The sequence below is a fragment of the Hyperolius riggenbachi genome, chromosome 12 (assembly GCF_040937935.1).
Source record: "Hyperolius riggenbachi isolate aHypRig1 chromosome 12, aHypRig1.pri, whole genome shotgun sequence".
NCBI classification, from domain to species: domain Eukaryota; kingdom Metazoa; phylum Chordata; class Amphibia; order Anura; family Hyperoliidae; genus Hyperolius; species Hyperolius riggenbachi.
This window is the reverse complement of record NC_090657.1, coordinates 180,582,547-180,606,709: the sequence shown is the minus strand read 5'-3', so window position 1 is coordinate 180,606,709 and position 24,163 is coordinate 180,582,547. Positions and strand designations below refer to the sequence as shown.

At 45.8% G+C, this 24,163-nt stretch overlaps 2 long non-coding RNA genes across 3 annotated transcripts in view; one reads left to right on the top strand and one right to left on the bottom strand.

The window, feature by feature from the left end:
- The window catches only part of LOC137542151 (uncharacterized), a 239,135-nt gene that overhangs the window by 3,941 nt on the left and 211,031 nt on the right, over nt 1-24,163 (bottom strand). For both annotated transcript variants that reach the window (XR_011025363.1, XR_011025364.1), the window contains exon 4: nt 5,804-5,929. This is a non-coding gene — a long non-coding RNA (uncharacterized lncRNA). The remainder of the gene's footprint in view (nt 1-5,803; nt 5,930-24,163) is intronic.
- The window catches only part of LOC137542153 (uncharacterized), a 53,648-nt gene that overhangs the window by 9,427 nt on the left and 20,058 nt on the right, over nt 1-24,163 (top strand). The window lies entirely within an intron of this gene.

Below are 24,163 nucleotides of genomic sequence, written 5' to 3'. Positions count from 1 at the left end.
AAATGTCAGAATATAAATTAGGGATTTAAAAGATTTTACAATGGGCAAACACTGACTAAATCATTTATACATAATTTTTGTAAAAATCAAGCACTTTTTTTATTACATTATTTTCACTGGAGTTCCTCTTTAAGTAAATTATCTTTGCATATTTGCAGTCAATATCCAAGAATAGCCTCTAATGAAGTTATTTGCACGCGCTGTGAAATATCTTCTAGAAAACAAAAAGGTATCCAGCTGAAATTGCCCTGCTTTCTCTTTGAAAACATGAAACAGAGGAGGAGCTGAATGAAAGAACTGTACTCTGCACCAGGGCCGGCGCTACCATAGAGGCAAAGGAGGCAGCTGCCCCAGGGCCCCAGAGCTTTTCAAATCGACCTTATAGTTCCTGAGAAAATCAATTTTAACCCTCTGGGCGATACAATTATATCGCCCAGGAGGTGGCGCAGCACTATTTTTTTAAAAAATAAAAAAATTTAAATCATGTAGCGAGCCCAGGGCTCGCTACATGATAGCTGCAGCGCAGCGGCATCCCCCCACCCACTCTGATCGCCTTCGGCGATCAGAGCAAGCAGGAAATCCCGTTCAGAATGGGATTTCCTGCTGGGCTTCCCCGGTCGCCATGGCGACGGGGCGGGATGACGTCACCGACGTCATGGACGTCGGAGGGAGTCCAGATCCACCCCTTAGCGCTGCCTGGCACTGATTGGCCAGGCTGCGCAAGGGGTCGGGGAGGGGGGGGACTGCACGGCACGGCGACGGATCGGCGGCGATCGGAAGTTACACGCAGCTAGCAAAGTGCTAGCTGCGTGTAACAAAAAAAAATTATGAGAAATCCTCCTGCGCGATATACCCCGAGCTCAGCTCGGGATTATCGCTCAGGAGGTTAAAGTTTCAAAGGAAAAAAAATACACATTTAAAAACCAGCCGACTTTAATGGTTAATAGCAAATCCACCTTAAACCTTATAGTTTTTGAGAAAATCGATTTTAAAGTTTCGAAGGAAAAAAGTATACTTTTAAATGCGGTAAATGTCACTTTTAGTACCTAACAGTAGTGTAATTTTACATGTATCAAAAGAAAGAGCAATACATTTACTGACAGGGTTTCCAGGGGGTTCATACGCAGCCGCAGTGCTTTGGCCAGGGATCGCTATACAGCCGCAATATGGCTGCATGAAGATCCCTGGCATTTTTTTCCTATTTTCCCAAATTTTTTTTATGTTTAGAGTGTGGGAATTTTTTTTTTTTTGTTAATTATGTGGGGTCCACCCTCCTGAAACTTTTTAACCCCTTGTCCCCCATGCAGGCTGGGGTAGCCAGAATGTGGAGCTCCGACTGATTGGTGCTTCAAACCCTGACTATACCAGCTGCAAAAAAGGTCCCTTAGTGCCAATTTTTGCTCCGGGGTATCTGTTGGGGGGCCCCCTAGGTTTTTTTGCCCTGGGGCCCCATTGTTGCTTAAACCGGCCCTGCTCTGCACTAGTGGTGATCTTATTGTGCTAGCTTTGCTGATTTTATATTTTGCACTTATGATTACACATAATTATGTTTTTCAAAATGTAATTGATTTTACGTAATCCATTAGTAAATATTGCATATTATGCAAAATTAAAAACGGAAACGAAAATTACAAACCAGAATGGTAAGGGAGAATAATGGGAACAAATCAAATATTTTTTATTTCAAAAAGACCTTTCAGTTTTTGTGACAATCTATTTAAAAAAAATCATAATCCAAAATCCATGGTACAACAAGCGCTTGGGGGAGGGGTTGCCGCCCCTCTCTCTTTCAGAGCCCCCACATCATAGAGAATGCAGGCTGTTATAGCTCAGGGTGTGGTCTGGGCTACGACTTCTCACTATACCAGCCTGCTTGGGTGAAAAGGTGTTAAACAGGCATGAAACCTCGTAAAAAAAAGTACATTTCCTCCAGAGTTCAATGTGCTTTAAATTATTTTTCTCCTATGATGTTGTCACTTACAGTAGGTAGTAGAAATCTGACAGGACTGACAGGTTTTGGACTAGCCCATCTCCTCATGGGGGGTTCTCAGGGTTTTATTTATTTTCGAAAGTACTTTTTGAACAGCAGTTGCACAGTCCAACTGCCAGAATAGTGTGCAAACAGGTGGTGGTGGTGGGGTTGTCGGCCTACATCTTTGTATAGATTCTTACCAAGTAATGCTTTTGTAAAGAGAATCCCCCATGAAGAGATGGACTGGTCAAAAACCTGTTCTGTTTCATAAGATTTGTACTAACTACTGTAAGTGACAGCAACATAGGAGAAAAGTCATTTGTAGCTCATTGTACTCTGGAAGAACCATACTTATCTGTATGTGTTCACATTTATTTTACATTTTACAATTGTTGGCGTTAGTGGTCCTTTAATGACAGGCAGCGGGAGTTGGCATCAGCCGCTACATCAGAGCAGGCAAGGACACTGCAGAAAAAGTTGGATTCACTTTATATTGTTTTCTCTCATTTTTTTCCCTGACTCTCTAATCTCCCTCTCTCGCCACCACCGCCGCCTTCTCCACGCTTAAGCCCGACAGATATCAATGAAGCCACCGCGTCTGGGCTCAGTACGTCAGGTCCTGCCCACGGGCATTAACAAAGCCAGTACAAGCTCAAAGCATCCAGTTAACCTGATTACCATTCAACCTTTGTCGCAGGGGAAGCGGTTCAGAAGCTCCGCGGCTCATCCGAAACGGAAAGGTCAGCGCCAGAGGAAGAAGAGCGAAACTCAAAGATGATGGAGTGACCCCTCCGATCAGAAGGATGTTAACTTTTATTATCTGGTTCGGAGCGGTGGGGAGAGCCAAGCTTTTTTTACACGGCAGCTGCTTACGTTCCCATTCAGCCGAGTCTGGCCGCAGACAAAAGTGTCTGCAAATAAGACCGCTCAAGTGTAATTTTCTCCTTCACCTCTCTCCTTATTGATCGGCCTTCGCCGCACTCTCCATGTAGATGGGTGAAGCTTCTGTTCTTAACCCTAGGTCGCTGACGGCTGAGATCCGCTCTTCAGCCGCGAGTTTTCTCGCTCTCTCACCGTCTCGCGCTATATAGGTCACTTCTTTTATACAAATCAGGCTGCTTCCGCTGGCAAACAGACAGGAAGGCCTCAGGGCAGTCATATTGTAAAGCCAGCTTCTTCTCTCCATCCAACAAGCCGAGCCCAGATTTCTCAAATAAAAAGTTTGTTAAAAGTTTTACTTAGCGGAAGAGGCCTCAGCTCTTATCCATATGAATATTTTTTCTGCTTACTTATTTAGCTTACCTATCCTGCTGCTTTAAGTGTTCACCGTCAGATTTATGAGAAATGTGATATGTCCCTCCCACAGCAAACGTCACCTATACAAACAGCTTACATCACTGTGTAAACTCTTCAAAGGGAGGGAGGGGATTCAATATCCTTCTGTCATAGTGTCCTTATCTTATCAGAAATAGGAAACTTGCTGTTATTTGCATGCTGAGATAAGCTTGTTACTGTAGCTAAAAAAACAAAAACCTCCCACAATCTTGGTGGCACTGCACAGATCCTGCAGTTAGGGCAAGACAACCAGAACAGGTAAAAAGAAAAACAATTGAGACACATATTTTGGGGGAACTATTTTTGGGGCATTTTGTTATTTTTGGATGTTACGATTCTATTCAAAATTGAGAAACTTAATGTTCAAACAACAAAAATGTCTGTAAGCCAGTCACTTACATCAAGGCATTGTTTCTTTGATCAGTTCCTATACTAACCTTGCAGCATGAGCAACACTGCAAGTAATCCTCTCATACCTCACAGGGAGCATGCATTAGGACCAGGGGCGTAGCAATAGGGGTTGCAGAGGTTGCGACCGCATCGTGGCCCTTACTCAACTGCAGTATTAGCTCTCTGTTGGTCCTTGTGAGAAAACGCGGAAAAGCCGCTGCAAGTACTCAGAGTAAGGCGGCTGATTCCGCGTTCAACATGGCAGCTTGCGCGCAGAGACCTGCATTCACTGGCTTGACGGAGCGCGGAGAAACCGCCGCATGCCCAGAGAACAGGGCGGCGGATTCCGCGTCCGACGCGGCGGTTTGCACACATAGGCCTACTTCTGTCAGTACTGCTGAACGCGGAGAAAATGCCGCACGCTCGGACAGCAGTGCGGCGGATTCCGCATCCAAAACAGCAGAGGCATTACAACACATGTCTGGTGTGGCTGGGACTGATAGTCCACACAGGTTCAGAAGGACGCGTGCGCGCGCGGAGAGGCAGAGCATTTATGACAGCCAGAAGGGTGTCAGCTGACCAGGCCGGTCAGCTGACAATTCTTTCAGTTTTCATTGGTCCAGCACTTAGGGGAGGCGCAGGAAAGCGCTGGTGTATATATACTGGGTGCTGGTCATTCCTCTGGTGTCTGGCGTTGCGATCACTACGTGGTAGCACTCAGACCTTGTCAGTATCTGTGTTACATTAGACCAGTTTCCTAGGTGTTGATGATCAAGGACCTCACACCTTAGTCTAGGAATTCTGTTATTATCTGTGTTATTATCTAGACCAGTTTCCAAGGTGTTGATGACCAAGGAACTCACACCTTAGTCTAGGAATTGTTGATTATTTGTTATGACCATCTGCTTTCCTGACCATTCTTCTGATCTCTGATTTTGTACCTTTGTCATTCTAATACTCTGTTGCCAAACTCGGCGAGTCTTAGGATTCTGCATCTGTCTCCTGTCTTTGTACTTTATCTGTCCGTGTGTTAACGACCTGGCCTGCCCGACCTCGAGAACGATCTCTCCTGTTGAGAGATAGTTCACAGATCTGTCAGTGACACTCCCTCATTGGTGTCACTCACGTTCTGTCCTTCCCACTCTCGGCCTGACTCCTCCCTGCAGAGAGTTCAGACCAACGGAAGGAACTTGCTGCGGAGCAGTACTCCTTATTGCTCTAGCACCTGTTAATCAGGTGCGGTCCTCAAAGTATTACTCTTGCACCAAAACACTCTCATCACTCAGGTGTCCAGAGGTTAGAGATATATCTGATTATCGGTGATACTGCAGATCATCAATAATCAGGTATATATCTGCATTCTCGGTGATACTGCAGATCACCGGTAATCAGATCCTCTCTGTGTTACACCGATCGTTACAGTCCTGTGCTCATAAAAATCACTTCTATAGATACTTTGAATAGTGGTAATCATTAACAAACTGTTCCCCATCCCCTCTCACACGTTAGTTGCCATTGGCAGGTTTTGGTGTGCGGTATCAATTGTTATGTATAGCGTGCTTAGGGGGCCCCAATGTAAAACTTACATTGGGGCCCACAGCTCCTTAGCTCATAACATTTTGAAAAGGAAGCATGTCTAAACCCATTTTTCAGGGAGCAATCAATATTCCAACTCTCATTACTTATTGGAACAGTAATAGGGGCAAGGAATAATCCATAGCCAGGACTTCCCATGACTTCCAGCACCTATTCAGTAAGGAGACCTGGGGCAAGACTCCCTAACACTGCTACTGCCTACTGAGCGTGCCCTTATTGGCTGCAGCTCTGGCGCTTTGAGTCTACCAGAAGAAAAATGTTATAAATGTTCTGTGTCTTGTCTACTCATAGAGAAAGAAAATTAGGTTCATTCACCCATAATATTTATATAGGCTGAATTAAGGCAGGTGCTTAATAGGCGTGGCCAAAATAAACAATACAAGTTTACCGAAATGTGGACTTGAAATTGAAATGATGAATTTTGTAGAAAGAACAATATATAAGAAAAGCTAGAATGAAAAGCACTTGGCATAGGATATCAATAATGAGATTTTAAGAAATTAAACTCACTTAGCATTGGTTATTTAGTAGATTTGTTTAAAGAGCGTTTCTCTGTCCAATCACCATGGCATGACACAATTAACTGACGAGCTTCCAGAATGCATGGCAGGCATTCACTGCACCTCAGCAACAGTCCTGTAAAGAGAGTAACAAAGGGTGACAATTTGGCCACGCGTATTCGGCATGATCCTGAGAGGAAAAAATATATCAATACACTGCAAGCGAATACTTACTAAAGAAAAAAAAGATCAAGAAATGATTGATATTTGCCATGCCATTTGGTCATGTTGTTTGATCTACAACCAGCCTGCAGGTCATCTTCTTTACTACTGGCAGACATGGAAAAAACTAGACAGCACCAACTGCCATTATTTATAACCACACACACCAACATTACAATAGGCTAAAACATTGTTGTTGTTGGTTTTTTTTATAGATAGACATATGCACAGAGGAAAGATGTGGGTTGCTTGGCAATTGGGAAAAGCTGTTATTTCTCACAATGCAACAAGGTTCACAGACAGGAAACTGTCAGGAGCAAGGTCCTGACATCACACTGTGGGAGGGGTTTCACCACAATATCTGCCATACAGACCTCCCTGATGATCTGTTCGAGAAAAGGTAAAGATTTCTGTAACGATTGTGGAACTTTCTCCGTGATCAGCGCACAACGCGTGCGCTGACACGGCGGAAATCCTCCACAAGCGTATATTTGCAGGCACCCAGCAAAAGGTGCTACGCACCTGTAGAGGGAAATTCCTGTCGGCAGATGGCGCTGGGGAGTGCAGAGGAACCAATCCTCTGTACCTCCACAAGTGCCAGACAGGAATTGTACGAAGCGCAGAACGCAATTGCAAGAGAGGCGATTGCGAATGAGATTGAGCAAAGGGATAGGTTGTATGTGTGTGCGCCAATCCAGTCGCCACCCCGCGACCGCGCACACACAACAGCAGATACGAAATAGGAACGCGATCGCGAGAGGTGCGATTGCCAGACGTGACACAAGGCAGATCAAAATAGAATACGAGCGTAGCAAAGGCACAGCAAATACAATAAGGATATACGGAAAACAACAACGCTAGCTAACCGCGAACACCGCACTCATTCGCAACAGTGCACGTGGTTATGCGCGATCTCCACGTGATAAGCACAATAGAGACAAGCACGCCTAACTAACCATTAACAGACAAACATGAAACAGAGGACGCGAGCGCTTGCTTAACGGTTACCTCACCGAGCCTGCAGCAAGCGTAGCGGACAAGACAGACACACGAAAACAGGGACAAACGAGAGATAAGATCCACAGCACTAGCGAAAAGTGGCTAGCGTGATCCAGGTACAGAGTAGCAGAACAGAAGGATCCCCAGTGCTAGCGAAAAGTAGCTAGCGCGATCCCAGGAGACAGAACAGAAGAGATAGCTGGTAGCAACCGCTGCACCAGCTATACTCCAAGAACAGAGATCAGAACCATTTCCTGTCGACCACCATTGGGGCAGGACAATGGCAACAGGCAAGACAAAACAGAACAGGCAATACAGATAATACAACCTGACTGGGCTAGAAGGGGAGCCTAAAGCAACCCCCAGGAATTAACTATACTAGATAGCAATGGCTGACACTCCAGCAGTGTCCATCAGGAACAGACCATGGAAAGAAAATGACCAGCGAAGCATTGTGGGAAAGACATAGTACTTATAGTACACGCCTCCAATGAATGTGGCCAGGCAATTTGCATGACAACGTATGCAAATTCCTCTGCAAGCACAAGCTGCAAAACTGACAGAAACTCTTCTTTCCAGAGTCCTGCAGCATGCAAACCTACACAATGGTCAAAGGGCTGCCTGCCTGCACAGGCAGCTGAGCAAATCATCACAATTTCTCATGGGAAAGGGGGTATCAGCTACTGATTGGGATGAAGTTCAATCCTGGGTTATGGTTCCTCTTTAAAGAGACACTGAAGCGAAAAAAAAATTATGATATGATTTGTATGTGTAGCACAGCTAAGAAATAAAACATTAAGATCAGATACATCAGTGTAATTGTTTCCAGTACAGGAAGAGTCAAGAAACTCCAGTTGTTATCTCTATGCAAAAAAGCCATTAATCTCTACGACTTTTAAAGTCGTGGAGAGGGCTGTCTTCTGACTTTTATTATCTCAACTGTAAGTGAACAGTTTTCTTTTTATCTGCTAGAGGAGAGGTCATTAGTTCACAGACTGCTCTGAAAGAATCATTTTGAATGCTGAGTGTTGTGTAATCTGCACATATTAGAGAATGATGCAATGTTAGAAAACACACTATATACCTGAAAATAAAAATATGAGAATATTTTCTTTGCTGCTAATCTCCTAGTAATTATTCATAGTACACAACCAATTCATTATATCATATTTTTTTTTTCGCTTCAGTGTCTCTTTAAAGTGCAAGTTAACCGACTAGATTTATATCCTTTCACAGTTCCCAAAGAAACTGTCTGATCTGGTTTTTAGGCTGTAATGCTGGGAATACACAACAAGTTGTTTGGGCAGATTACCTTTCCGATCGATTTCCATTCACTATGAAAAAAATCCATCAGAAAAACAACCGAAATAAGATCGGATTTGTCGGATATAATCTATCGAGCCATCTATCTGCCAAAAAACGCATGGTGTATTCCCAGCATTACTTCTGTCGAAGGATTGACACACAGAAGCTGTGAGAGGAGCAAGAGTCTCCTGACCCAGCTATCTCGGTATCTTTCTGCATGGTATATGTGTGGGCCAAAAAGTGCTTCCCGTGCATTATAGTGCCTTCAAACACTGTTGAAACACATAGGGATGGATTCTCTAAAGTGTGATAACTGCTATCACAGTAGTTATTACGTGATCTGCTGCGTGCGGCACTTTGCCGCGAACAAGGTTACTCCTTGTGATAAAGGAAGGTTTGCGCGTGATCATTCAAGTGAGTGATTGTGCACAAACCTTCCTTTATCACACGGAGGAACCTTGTTCGTGCGCAAAGCGCTGCACGCGGCAGACCACGTGATAATAGCAGTTATCACGCTTTAGAGATCCGAGCCCATAGTCCGATCCAATTCCCTTTTTCTCCTAGACCTAGAGGATACATTTTCATCTTCAGTTTAAAAAAGCCTTTGCACTCTGCAATTGAAAAAGTACCAAACGTGGGTAACACAAGTACTGTAGAAATTATTCTGAGCATTTTCTTGTTTGCTGGTGGCTTAAAAGGCATCCTATATAATGATTTTCCTGTCCCTGCGTCCTCCTGTATCTGTGCGTCCGTTGTGGCTGGCGCACATGCGTGACATGTGTCCAGACTTTGAACAGCAATCATGGATAGCCGTGCACGACCGGTCACATGTGCGTGGGTTGTGACCGTGAGCAGGTCCCAGCTGTGTGGGTGTTGCAGGTCACGTCCGTGTGCTTGTTGCGAGAGGGGGTCGTGGCTGAGCACTTGTTGCGGGTCACGTCCATGCACGTATTGCGAGGGGGGGTTGTGGCCATGTGCGTTATGCGGTCACAGCCAAGTGTGTGTCGGAGGGGGGACAGGAACGTGCGCTTGTTGCCTGTAACAGCCATGCACATCTTTGGGAGGGGGAGGGTCATGGTCGCGCACTTGTTGAGGGTTATGGACATGCGCGTGTTGCCAGGGAGGTCACAGCCATGCGCCACTGGCTTAGCGGGCGTTATTTAATGCACGGGCCTTTTTTCAAATTTTATTTATGATCTGAAAATATCATCTAAGAGAAAAAGTGAATTGGAAGGGGCCCATAGGCTAAATCTCCTTCCCAACACCTCGTTTACCAACAGGACTTCAACAGTTTTTCACAGACAGCAATAAAAGTGTTACATGTCTTCGAAACAGTGGCGTGTTTTTGTTGTTGTTGTTTTTTTTACAAGGGCTTGTGAATAAAACAGAATGGAACAAAAGTTACAGAACTAAATTAAAACTAAATAAATCACAATTTAACAGTTACAATTTTTATATAGTATTTTTTTTAACAACAATATAAAATACAATATCCCTTGTGTAGAATTAATGTTGGAAAAACTTTTCAACAAAAATTAGTATTTTCTTCAAGTGAGACATGACTATGTACAGTGCTGCAGAAGATGCTATATAAATACATAATGATAATATGGTGGGACATTAGACTATGACTATGGTAGGATCAGAGTGTGAGTTCCTCTGAGGACAGTCAGTGATATGACTATGTACTGTGTATAGTGCTGCAGAAGAGGTCAGTGCTATATAAATTCTTACCGTATTTTTCAGACCATAAGACGCTCCAGAATATAAGACGCACCTAGGTTTAGAGGACAAAAACCCTGGGGTGAGAAGGGGTAATATACTAAACCTGTTGCGTTCATGGTGCAGGGGCGCCTTATGGACCTTTCCATGACCTCTGGTGTCTCCCAGTGTCCTCTTTCCCCTTCCTCTGTCCCTCTGTTCTCTGTCCCCTGTGTCCCAGTGTCTGTCCCCTCTGTCCTGTTTCCTCCCCGTGTCTTCTATCCCCCATGTCCTCCATTGTGTTCAATACATGCATGCAGCCGCACATCTCTATCCCTGTGTTCCCCCTGTGTCCTCCATGCCCCCTATCCCCCATGTCCCTTCTATTCCCATGTGCTTTCTATCCCTCATGTTCTCCATCCACTGTGTCCTCCGGTATTTGCTCCCATCATTCAGAAGTCTCTTCACAGCTTTGCCGAGCCATTAACTAATCAGGTGGGGGGCACTGCCCCAGACCGCCAATCACGCTGCTTACTGCTCCTTGCTCCTTTCTTAACCTCCCTAGCGTTACGGATGAGCTGAGTTCGTCCAGACTAAACATGCTGAAAAAGTTTTGGACAAACTCAGCTCGTCCAGCAGTTCCCCCACTCACCGCTGCCGCGTGCGCCGCTTTCGCCGCCTCCAGCCTGCTCTCCAGGCTGCTGCAGGCTGCAGGCTTCTCCCTCCCGGTCTCCCCTTCCCTCTTCTCCGGGCTGATCATCTGTGCAGGGAAGATGGCGCTGCCCAGCCACTTCCTCTGACGCAGATCATGCGCCCCCTGCTAGCCGTCGCACAAATTGCATCATTGGATTACATCAGTACACAAAAGATGTAATCCAATCATTCTATAGTAAATCACACTTGTTTGCAAACACCTGTATACACACTATAAAAGGGCAGAACCGTTACAGGTTCTCCCTCTTTCAGAGTCCCAGTGTCCAATATCTTAGGCCTCGTTTCCATCTATGCGCTTCTGTCCGCTTCTGTCCGCTTTTCAGCAACATGTATCAATCTGTAACATTGATGTGCTGATAAAAAGCGGACAGAAGCGGATAGAAGCGCATTAAGGGCTCTTTCACACTAGAGGCTGCGGTAGAAAAGGCTGAAAGTCAGCCTTTTGCTTAACGCCAATACATAGCGTTTTCAAAGCGTTTTACAGCTCATATGAAAACGTCCTTTTTTTTTTCCTATAAAAATAAGTGAACAAGTCAGCTGTAAAACGCTTTGAAAACGCTTTGAAAACGCTGAAGTTGGCGTTTTCCATTGACTATCATTGAAACGCCAACAGCCAACTTCGGCTGTAAACAGCCCTGAAAAAGCTCCTGGGAGCGTTGAAACGCAACACTCCAAAACGCCGAGTTAGATGTGAAAGGTAAAATGAAAGTCTATGGACTTTCATTTTACCTTAGAAAACGCCAACTTCGGCTGTGGCGTTAAAACGCCGAAAAAGTCCTCTGGTGTGAAAGGGCCCTAAGTGGAAACAAGGCCTAGTCTGCTTGTCAGCTCTGCTTTTGTGATTTCTGTGCTTTGAGTGATTTCCTGCCTTTTCCAGCCTTTGCTACATACATATTGCAGTTTTGCTAGTTTTTATAAAGACGCTGTGATCTCTGTGTGCTTGCATTTGCTGGATATTTTTTTATCCCCTGTCGCTGACCTTTGACCCCGTATCCAGTTTGGGGTCATGGCCTCGTCCTCCCGGAGGCGTTTGTGTGACCAGGAGCTGCTGGATGTCCTGGAGGTAAGCAACAGTGAGGAGGAGCTCGTTGAGGAGTCTACGGACAGCGAGGTTCCCGGTGACCTGTCTTCGGTCGCGTGACGGTGAAACCGAGGAGCCAGTGAGTGCCGCACGCACTTGGTGTGAGCTGGAGAGCCCCACTCAAGCTCCACCATCCAGGTTCCCTTTCCCAGGAGCACCTGGGCAGAAAATTGCATGTGACCACAGCCCGCTGTCCTACTTGGAGCTGTTTCTTACCGATGAGGTCATCCAGAAGATCGTCGAGGAGACCAATCAGTATGCAGCGCAGCAGCAGTAGGGTGCTCCTCTACCCAGGTTCTCTCAGAGCAGGAAATGGGAACCGGTGCCCTGCGACGCCATCTGGGTGTTCCTGGGCCTCATCATCCTCCAGAGAGTTGTCGGTAAGCCGCTGCAGAAGTGGTACAGGACCACTAACAAGATCCTCAGTACGCCCTTCTTTGGATCCGTTATGTCCGAGCCCCACTTCACCCTCATCATGAAGTACCTGCACTTCAGCAACAATGAGGACTTTGATGAGGCCACCCATCCCACTCCCAAGCTGAAGAAGATATGGGAGATCTATCAGCTTATTGTTGCCAACTTCAAGGAGGTCTACGCTCCGGAGCGTGACATCACCGTGGATGAAAGCCTCATGGCATATAGGAGGAGACTCAGCTGGGTGCAATTTATTGCATCCAAAAGTGCACATTTGGGGGTGAAATCCTTTATGCTCTGTGAGGCCAAGTCCAGGTACATCTGGAACTCTCTTATTTATACAGGTAAAGGCACCAAATTTGAACCTCAGTACAGCGAGTTTGGGTGTGCTACCTCCTCTGTACTAACACTTATTGAGCCATTGCTGGATCAGGGGTACTGCCTTACGACAGACAATTTTTATAGCTCCCCGGAACTGTTTGACCACCTGATTCAGCACGAGACAGATGCATATGGTACGGTGAGGGCTAAACGTCGCCATATGCCACCGTCCTTCTCTACCAGGAAGCTGAAGAAGGGAGAGGTTGTTGCCTGGCAGAAGGGCAAAATTATGGCTCTGAGATGGAGTGATAAGCGGGACGTGTGCATCCTCAGCACGGTGCACAATGCAGAGACTGTCTGCACCACTACGAGAAGTAGACAGGAGGTGGCCAAGCCCAAAGTGGTGTTGGATTATAACCGTACGATGGGGGTTGTGGACAGGGCTGATGGAGCAATGACTTTCTATCCGGCTGTCCGCAAACCGCAGCGGAAGTATTATAAAAAATATATAATTCCACCACCTGCTGGAACAGTGTTTGTGGAATGCCTATGTCCTGTATAAGGAAAACTGTAAAAGGCCTGTAGCCCACCACAACTTTGTCTGGCAGGTTACGGAAGCCATATGCATGAAGCACCGGAGTCAGCAGCTAGACCGGGGCGCAGGGCGTCATACGTTGTGAACCCGGCATGACTTTCTGGACGCCACTTTCCAGAGCCCTTGCCACCGACCGCACTGAAACAAACCCCTACAAGAAAGTGTGTGGTCTGCTGCGCACAAAAGGGCAAAGACGGCAAAAAAATGCGCAAGGAGACCTGTGTCTATTGCCCGGACTGTGATGTGGCACTTTGTGCAATACCATGCTTCAAAGTATACCATACAAAGGAAGTGTTTTAGGAGTAAACCTCTGTACTGTATTATTTTTTCTGCCTTAAATAGTTATTTCTGCATTTTCTTGATATTTCTGCATTGATTAAAAATGCAAGTTATTTCTGTTTGTCATTAAAGCCAATGGGTACCGTTTAAAAAAAGAAAAAGTCAGATACTCACCTAAGGAGAGGGAAGGCTCGGTCCTAATGAGCCTTCCCTCTCCTCTCCCGGTGCCCTCGGTGCTGCGCTGGCTCCCCTGTTCGCGTCCGCCGCGGCAGGGACTTCGGAGGTCTTCGGGAGCACTCGGGCTTCCGAAGACGGGCCGCTCCATACTACGTACGCGCGAGCGCGTCATAGAGGGCGCTCGCGCATGCGTAGTATGGAGCGGCCGCGTCATCGGGAGCCCGAGTGCTCCCGAAGGCTTCCGAAAGCTCCCTTCGGCATGCGGAAGTGGCAGTATTTGACCGAACTGGTCGAATACTGCCACGGGGGATCCTGCGCGGGACCGGGAACCAGGAGAGGAGAGGGAAGGCTCATTAGGACCGAGCCTTCCCTCTCCTTAGGTGAGTATCTGACTTTTTTTTTTTTTTTACCGGTAAACATTCACTTTAATACATTTTATTTTATTTTTGACAAGAATTTGTGTTGGACACTTTTATTATACTCATAATGTACAGGTCCTTCTCAAAAAATTAGCATATTGTAATAAAGTTCATTATTTTCTGTAATGTACTGATAAACATTAGACTTTCATATATTTTAGATTCATTACACACAACTGAAGTAGTTCAAGCCTTTTATTGTTTTAATATTGATGATTTTGGCATATAGCTCATGAAAACCCAAAATTCCTATCTCAAAAAATTGAAACAAAACTCTAAACACCTGCAAAAGATTCCTGAGGATTTTAAAAACTCCCAGCCTGGTTCATTACTCAAAACCGCAATCATGGGTAAGACTGCCGACCTGACTGCTGTCCAGAAGGCCATCATTGACACCCTCAAGCAAGAGGGTAAGACATAGAAAGAAATTTCTGAACGAATAGGCTGTTCCCAGAGTGCTGTATCAAGGCACATCAGTGGGAAGTCTGTGGGAAGGAAAAAGTGTGGCAGAAAACGCTGCACAATGAGAAAAAGTGACCGGACCCTGAGGAAGATTGTGGAGAAGGACGGATTCCAGACCTTGGGGGACCTGCGGAAGCAGTGGACTGAGTCTGGAGTAGAAACATCCAGAGCCACCGTGTACAGGCGTGTGCAGGAAATGGGCTACAGGTGCCGCATTCCCCAGGTCAAGCCACTTTTGAACCAGAAACAGCGGCAGAAGCACCTGACCTGGGCTACAGAGAAGCAGCACTGGACTGTTGCTCAGTGGTCCAAAGTACTTTTTTTTCTCGGATGAAAGCAACTTTTGCATGTTATTCGGAAATCAAGGTGCCAGAGTCTGGAGGAAGACTGGGGAGAGGGAAATGCCAAAATGCCTGAAGTCCATTGTCAAGTACCCACAGTCACTGTGATGGTCTGGGGTGCCATGTCAGCTGCTGGTGTTGGTCCACTGTGTTTTTTTTTATCAAGAGCAGGGTCAATGCAGCTAGCTATCAGGAGATTTTGGAGCACTTCATGCTTCCATCTGCTGAAAAGCTTTATGGAGATGAAGATTTCATTTTTCAGCAAGACCTGGCACCTGCTCACAGTGCCAAAACCACTGGTAAATGGTTTACTGACCATGGTATTACTGTGCTCAATTGGCCTGCCAACTCTCCTGACCTGAACCCCATAGAGAATCTGTGGGATATCTGTGGGATATTGTGAAAAAAGTTCAGAGACGCAAGACCCAACACTCTGGATGAGCTTAAAGCTAATGGGAACCGTTTTTTCTTTTTTTAAATTCAGACACTCACCTAAGGAGAGGGAGGCTCTGGGTCCTATAGAGCATTCCCCTTTCCTCTCCCGGTGCCCGCTGCTGTCCTGGCTAAGAACACTTTTCTTTTATCGGTCGGATGAAATATGCTAATTTTTTGAGATAGGAATTTGGGGTTTTCATGAGCTGTATGCCAAAATCATCAATATTAAAACAATAAAAGGCTTGAACTACTTCAGTTGTGTGTAATGAATCTAAAATATATGAAAGTCTAATGTTTATCAGTACATTACAGAAAATAATGAACTTTATCACAATATGCCAATTTTTTTTTTTTTTGAAGGACCTGTATACTAAACTATTGCTTGGCTCATTTTGATAAGTTACAGGAAAAAAGGTTCTGAAAATTAATTGTACCACTTTTTGCACGGAAATCCTGGGGAATCAGAACGCCGAGGTGATTAATAGGAGGCGATGGTCTCGAGAGCAGGACCACTGCTCTGCCATTGGGGCCAATCACTGCACTCCCTGCTACTGAAGATCTCAGTGAATCTCTGCAGAATACCAGATCTCGGTTACACAGTTTGGTTGAAAAAAGACATTCGTCCATCAAGTCCAACAAAACATAAAATAAATAAACTTTAGGTACTTTGGGGTTGATACATCAAACGCCAGTAGTACTGTGGTGCACACTGACGAATGGCAGCCTAGGTATACAACTGTGATGCATAGAGGAGACCGGCAGCACTGGAGCAGGTAAGTATTACTCTGGTCCCTGTGATATTTTGCATGGGGGGGGGGGGGGCGGAATCAGGTACAACCGGGCATACCTCCCAACATTTTGAGATAAGAAAGAGGGAAACTTTAGTCACCCCCGGTACACCCCTGGTCACGCATACTATTAAGATTTTATAAGAAAAATATATTATTTTATAATTCAAACCACACTGCTCCTTTCTAACCTGGTTCATTTTCCTTATATATAATTATTTCAAAATAAGAACTACCGGTATATCAATTTAAAAAATGGTAATAAAGTTTAGAGTCAAACTCATTTATCAGTAGAAAAATACATATATTTACATAAACTTGTACATGAGTCCTGAAAGAGGGAGAAAGAGGGACAGAGGCACAGGGTTCCTAAAGAGGGACAGGTGGGAGCTATGTTTGGATTCTAGGGGGCTTCACGGGCTGTTGTTACCCCCCTGGTTAAAGTGGACCTGAACTCTTGCACAGGACACAAGGAAAACATACAGAAATGCACCCTGTATGTATTTAGAGAGTTTAGCTTGTTTAATTCCCCCTCATTTGTGTATAATAACAAATTGTAATCTGATCTCTCCCCGTTTCACATGATTGTCAAGGCAGAGATGGCAGATAAGCCCATTTGAAAGCACAGGAGGTTAACAACATGTCTGTTTCCATGAATCAGGAAGTAGAAACGCTGCAGATTTATTGCAGGATGTGTATCAGCTGTAACAGTAATGTGTTTAGGTTATTATGCTGTTGTGTGTCTTTTAGAACAAGAGGATGAGGATGTTCGGAGTTCAGGTCCGCTTTAAGCCTGTGTTAATCTACATGTAAATATTGCAAAATGTTATTTACATCTGTGTCTGATCTCTACTGCCTCTGTGTTTGTCTCTGTCTCTTGCTGTATCATATGCTAAGTATACACTATTGGTACAGCAGTGGGGAATAGGTTAGTGCTACTTAAATCAATCATAATAATCATCTGCAAACATTGCACCCCCCCCCCCCCCCTCCACACACACACACACACACATCGCCGTCACGTGCAGCTATTGTCGCGGTCTCCCTCCCAGTAATGAAATGGTGCTGTGTTGATTGTAAAAATGAAAACTACCGCTGGAGATAATTGTGAAAATGCTTTATGATTGCACTAGAGCATTTAATTAGCCGATTAGAGCAATTAAACATTGACAAAGTAAATGGCACATGTGATTAATGAAATCAATCTGGAGAAAGTAACAAGATGGAGAGGGATTGTCGGAAGCGCAGGAAACGGCAAACAAATCAGAGGGGGGGAATCAGAGGGGTGTTTTACCCGGGGAGCTCTCCTATCGCACCATATCCAACCTGCGGCTGGGAATGTGGGACTGGCTGTCATGTGACCGGTCTCCTAGAGGGCATGAGGCCTGCACTGGCTCCTATAACAGAATATTATCATCATTCAAGCAGCCTTCAGATCACTGTAGTGGGCTCTATTTAGATCTCACTGCTGTCTTTTAAAGCTGAATACTCACCTGAAGAAGCAGGAAGATGTATCATAGCTACGTTAACCAACGACAAGCGTTCCACAATCTACCTTCCTGCTCACGGGAACATGCGATGTCAAATGATGGGTGTAGATGAGAGTTGTCGGGGATCTTAAAGGGTCCCTGAGCAGTGCAATAAAAAGGAAATGTGAACTTACCTGGGGCTTTCTCCAGCCCCCTGGCATCCTCTTGGTCCCTTCCGCGGTCCTGCTGGCGGCTCTGGTAATCTGGCATCTTCGGATGAAGTGCGTCATTGTGTCGTTCAGCATAGGCGTCTTGCGTGTCTAGTTCTCTAGTCATAGGATTACCGGAGCCGCCAATGGGACCATGGAAGGGACCAAGAGGATGCCGGGGGACCGCACGGCTACCGTGAGCTGGAAAAAGGCAGAGGTAAGTCCAGATTTCCTTTTTATTGCACTGCTCAGGTTCTCTTTAAAGATTTGATACCCTGTGACAGTCGTTATCGCCATGCGTCGCAAAGAGCCATTCGCCTAATCACGCACTCGTACCCACGAGATCGTGGAAATGATCGCTCATCGCTAGAAAACAAAAAAACGGGGCTCCAAAACGATTTGTTGGTTATGGAATGGATCTGTGTCACAATTTGTGAATAAACAATGTTTTGGTTAACAGAGGCGCCAAGCTCGCTGATATAATACAGATGCTGTGACTCCTACTGTATTTTGCCCGAGGAAGCGGGATGTATGGAGCGTGAAACGCGTTGCATTGTTTTTTGGAGTTCCGGATAAATTGTTGACTGTCTGAATCGTAGTCCTTGCCTGTGTCTGTTTGGAGGGGGTAAGACCACCGCTGCCTCCTCTGTTTAACCAGTTGGTTTTTTAAGTTCATTTAATTACCTTTTATTCTTTTGGCGCCTCTGTATCTTGTACACTACATTGAGTCCACCCTGGGTGGAGGGTTGTTACCCTATTTTCCTGTCTACAGAGAGCGACTTTTTATTCCTGAGTAGGGTCAGGATTGTTCTCCCCACCTGCCTATACAGTGGTTGCCTATTGGTAACCCTGGTTTGTAAGTATAATTTTAACTTCTCATTTATTTTGTTGTCCCCAAGACGAATTACACTATTGGGGCTCTTGGTGTCCCTCTGCTTTATTTTCTTCAAAGTTTTGGTTATATTTGAGTGTGCACCCCTCCCATTCCATGTGCAGCCCAGTCTTCCATGTGTATCATCCATGTACAGCAGCCGCTCCCATCCCATGTGCAGCCCCCTCTTCCATGTGTATCATCCATGTACAGCAGCCCCTCCCATCCCATGTGCAGCCCCCTCTTCCATGTGTATCATCCATGTACAGCAGCCCCTCCCATCCCATGTGCAGCCCCCTCTTCCATGTGTATCATCCAAGTACAGCAGCCCCACTCCCATTCCATGTGCAGCCCTCTCTTCCGTGTGTGCCATCCATGTACAGCTGCCCCCTCCCATTCCATGTGCAGCTCCTCTTCCATGTGTATCATCCATGTACAGCTGCCCCCTCCCATTCCATGTGCAGCTCCTCTTCCATGTGTATCATCCATGTACAGCTGCCCCCTCCCATTCCATGTGCAGCTCCTCTTCCATGTGTATCATCCATGTACAGCTACCCCCTCCCATTCCATGTGCAGCTCCTCTTCCATGTGTGCGATCCATGTACTGTTGCCCCCTCCCATTCCATGTGCAGCCCCCTCTTCCATGTGTGCCATACATGTACAGCAGCCCCTCCCATTCCATGTGCAGCCCCCTCTTCCATGTGTATTATCCATGTACTGCAGCCCCCCTCCCATTCCATGTGCAGCCCCCTCTTCCATGTGTAAAATCCATGTACTGCAGCCCCCTCTTCCATGTGTGCCATCCATGTACAGCAGCCCCCCTCCCATTCCATGGGCTGCCCCCTCTTCCATGTGTATCATCCAAGTACAGCAGCCCCCCTCCTATTCCATGTGCAGCCCCTCTTTCATGTGTGCCATCCATGTACAGCAGCCCCCCTCCCATTCCATGGGCTGCCCCCTCTTCCATGTGTATTATCCATGTACTGCAGCCCCCCTCCCATTCCATGTGCAGCCCCCTCTTCCATGTGTAACATCCATGTACAGCCCCCCTCCCATTCCACGTGCAGCCCCCTCTTCCATGTGTGTCATCCATGTACAGCAGCCCCCTCCCATTCCATGGGCTGCTCCCTCTTCCATGTGTAACATCCATGTACAGCCCCCCTCCTATTCCACGTGCAGCCCCCTCTTCCATGTGTATTATCCATGTACTGCAGCCCCCCTCCCATTCTATTTGCAGCCCCATCTTCCATGTGTAAAATCCATGTACTGCAGCCCCTCTCTTTCATGAACAGCTCCCTCTTCCATGTGTAACATCCATGTACTGCAGCCCCCCTCCCATTCTATGTGCAGCCCCTGTTCCATGTGTATCATCCATGTAGTGCAGCCCCCCTCTTTCATGAACAGCTCCCTAGAGCATCAGTTTCCCTTCTTTATGTGTTGCTCCCCATTTTTCAGCCTCCTCTTTCCTATACAGCAGCCCCTCTTTCATGTTTAGGTGCCTCTTTGGGTTGCAGCTAGCCAAGGCCCAGGTCTTTATGGCCTTTCCAGAAATCCGGCTCTGCTCCTATATGCCCCTACTGGCCTGCAGGCTGTGTACCGAGCGGCGGTGTGACACACAAGTGGTGATGCGTACCATTGATGGAAGCACATGGGGGGACGCACTAACGCGTAGCGGATGGTAAAATTGCTGCAAGAGGATGTAACCGGCCCTTACCAAAACAGGTCCAAGGAAGGATGAGCGGTGGGCTCATGGCTATGCAAGGCTCCCAGATATGTGCGGGGCTAAACGGCAGCATCTTGGGGGGTTCAGCAGTGCTGTCATCCCACCTGTCCCCTGGCCACAGAGAGTAAATCAGTTCCTCCCTGTTCCTAAGTAAATAAAAATAGTGCTTCACTTCCCCATTGTGACTCCCTGCTGCACCCAGCCAGGCAATCAATTATAATAATGAGTCAGGTGACCACTAATGACACCGCGCCGCACGCTCCCCCCGGCTGCAGCGCGCAGAAAGCCACTTAATAATGACTTCCTTTATTTTCATAAGATTTAATAAAGCAATACTGGGGATAAAAGAACAGCAGGCTGGTGGCCTAATGCATTTTGCCAGCACTCCCAACTCTTTCCTTCTGGCTCACAAATGCCTGGTTACCCGTGTAGGCTTGCAGCGTTGGAACCCTGGGCACAGATGCCATCACAGACAGTACTGACATGCAAGCTCAGATTTACCTCACAGGAGCCTATAGGCACAGATGTCCTGGCACCTCAGATTTCGCCCTCCATAAACCTACAAACCGCCGCTGACCCGCACCGAGGTGTGCTGGCTGTCCCAGCTGTCACCTCTCTCTTACTTCCCTTACCTGTCCTACAGAGGCATCAATAGGGTTGGTGTCACCAGGCGCAGAATCTCATGGTGCCACCCCTGCTTACCCCATGAACTTCCCCAGGTAGTAACGTTGCTTATTATAGGGGTATGTGACAATGATCACCATGTGGCCCAGATGGGGAAAAGAGCAAGAGGGAGAAGCACATCAGGCACTAGCCTGGTCTGTATTTGCATAACCCTTCTCCACTGTCCCTTAGCCTGGAGCTTGGTGTCACCCCCTCTGCTAGTGACACCTGGTGCGGTCCGCACCTACTGCACCCCCCAAGGGATGCTACTGCCGCCATAGGTAGCTACAGGTGTCCACAAGTATTAGATAACCAGAAGTAGCCTCAGTATTATGTAGGTAGAGGTGCACCCAAGTGAAGGGAGATCTCGGCACTGGAATGCTGAGAGCTGGAAGAGTAACCTCTCAATTACACTCCGCTCAGGACTCTGCATAGAGAAGGAGGCACTGGGGGAGGGGACATGCCTACAGTGCCTTATGGTGAATCCAGCCCTGCCAACATGGAGTATGTATGTGGGCTTTCTAGAACAAAAGCATGTAAGAAAAAATAGACACAACCTCTAATAGATGTTGAGTGAAGGTGCCCATTACCGGTACAATTTTTCCTTCAGATTCGATCTTTCGACATGATCTGAACGATCGAAACGAATCGGAAGACAATTATCAATTGTTCCCATTAATGGAACAATTTAAGAAGGTTTTACATTGCGATTCGATAATAAAATCTCAACAATTCTTCAACTCAAGAATTCTTAATCATAGGTCTTCTGAGAGCTCTTGTGTGAGGCATCATTCACATCAGGCAATACTTTTTGGGAAAGGCAAACCCCAAAACTGTTGTGTGTGTTTTTTTATAGGGAAGGGCAGCTGTAACCAACACCTCCAATCTCATCTCATTGATTGGACTCCAGATGGCTGACACATCACTCCAATTAGCTTTTGTAGATGTCATTAGTCTAAAGATTCACATACTTTTTCCACCTGTACTGTGAATGTTTACATGGCGTGTTTAATAAAAACATGGAAACATGTAAGTATTTGTGTGCTATTAGTTTTAGCAGACTGTGAGTGTCTATTGTTGTGACGTAGATGAAGATCAGATCACATTTTATGACCAATTTGTGCAGAAATTCATATAATTCCAAAGGGTTCACATACTTTTTCTTGCTACTGTATTCTTATTAAATACTTTGTTCTTTACATAGTTGAATATACCGACAACAAAATCACACAAAAATTATCAATGGAAATCAAATTTATCAATCTATGGAGGCCTAGATTTGGAGTCACGCGCCAAAATTAAAGTGGAAAAAAACTCTACAGGCTCATCCAACTGTGATGTAATGTCCTTAAAGGACCACTATGGCGAAAATCGTAAAACTTAAAATACATGTAAAACACATACAAATAAGAAGTGCATTTCTTCCAGAGTAAAATGAGCCATAAATTACTTGTCTCCTATGTTGCTGTCACTTACAGCAGGTAGTAGAACTCTGACAGAACTGACAGGTTTTGGACTAGCCCAACTCTTCATGGGGGATTCCCAAGGTTTTGTTTATTTTCGTTTTCAACCATTTTTATTGGAAATTTCAAATTATAAACATATACGTCATTTGACATACCATTTATATATACTTATGGTATATACTTTTTACATAATAACATTCTTATCTTATTAAAACAATATAAGAGAACCTGTACCTAGATACATATGATAGAAAGTAAATTTTATGCATAATACAGAGAATATTAACAGAAAAGTAGTTTATGGCTCATTTTAATTTGGAAGAAATGTACTTTTTAAATTTTACAATTTTCACGAAAGTGGTCCTTTAAAACAAGACAAAATGAGGCTCAGTAGTATGTGTGGTGTGGCCTCCACGTGCCTGTATGACCTCCCTACAACGCCTGGGCATGCTCCTGATAATGTTGCGGATGGTCTTTTGAGGGATCTCGTTACACACCTGGACTAAAGCATCCACCAACTCCTGGACAGTCTGTGGTGCAACGTGGCAATGGTGGATGGAGCTAGATGTCCAAAATGTGCTCAATGGGGCTCAGGTCTGGGGAACAGGCAGGCCAGTCCATAGCATCAATGCCTTCAGCTTGCAGGAACTGCTGACACACTCCAGCCACATGAGGTCTAGCATTGTCTTGCATTAGGAGGAACCCAGGACCAACCACACAGTGTAGAATAAAATATACTAAAAACATTTAAAACAGGAGGTAGTGGTGGATGTACCTCCTCAACAAAGACTCAGAAAGTCGATATTCTGCATAGATCAGACTTAAAGAGAACCCGAGGTGGGTTTGAAGAATATTATCTGCATACAGAGGCTGGATCTGCCTATACAGCCCAGCCTCTGTTGTTATCCCAAACCCCCCTAAGGTCCCCCTGCACTCTGCAATCCCTCATAAATCACAGCCACGCTGCTGACAAACAGCTTGTCAGAGCTGGCTGTGTTTATCTCTATAGTGTCAGTCTGCTGCTTTCCCCGCCTCCTGCAGAACTCCAGTCCCCACCTGCATCCCTTCCCACCCTGCTGATTGGAGGGAAGGGACGGGGGCAGGGACCGGAGCTATGCAGGAGGCGGGGGAGCAGCTGAGACTGACACTACAGATGTAAACACAGCCTCACAGCACGGCTGTGATTTATGAGGGATTGCAGAGTGCAGGGGGACCTTAGTGGGGTTTGGGATAGCAACAGAGGCTGGGCTGTATAGGCAGATCCAGCCTCTGTATGCAGATAACATTCTTTAAACACACCTCGGGTTCTCTTTAAATCAAAAATTCTCCAAACAAGCAATGCATTTCGCAGCTATCCGACTGCTTCTTCAGGCAATAAAAGGAGCAACTTTGATAAACTCAAAGGCAAAAATAGCAACTCCAGAGGCAATTAAATTTGTTTTTAGTATATTTTATTCTATTTTGGTGCCTCTGTTTCCAGCTGATTAATTACTGGAACCAAAGCAGGTCATTTGGGCGTTGTTGACGCTGCAGTAAAGTCGGTGCCCGTAGACCGCAATATTAATCATGGCTATAACGGAGCCCAGTGGAGAATATAGGAGCCGCCAATAAGTTACACATTTTGTAATAAGGTGCTGCAGATATTGGCAGAGGGTATTTTTAGTGCCCAATGAGGCATGGATATGGTGCCTGGGTTTGTCGGTTACTGTTAGGTAT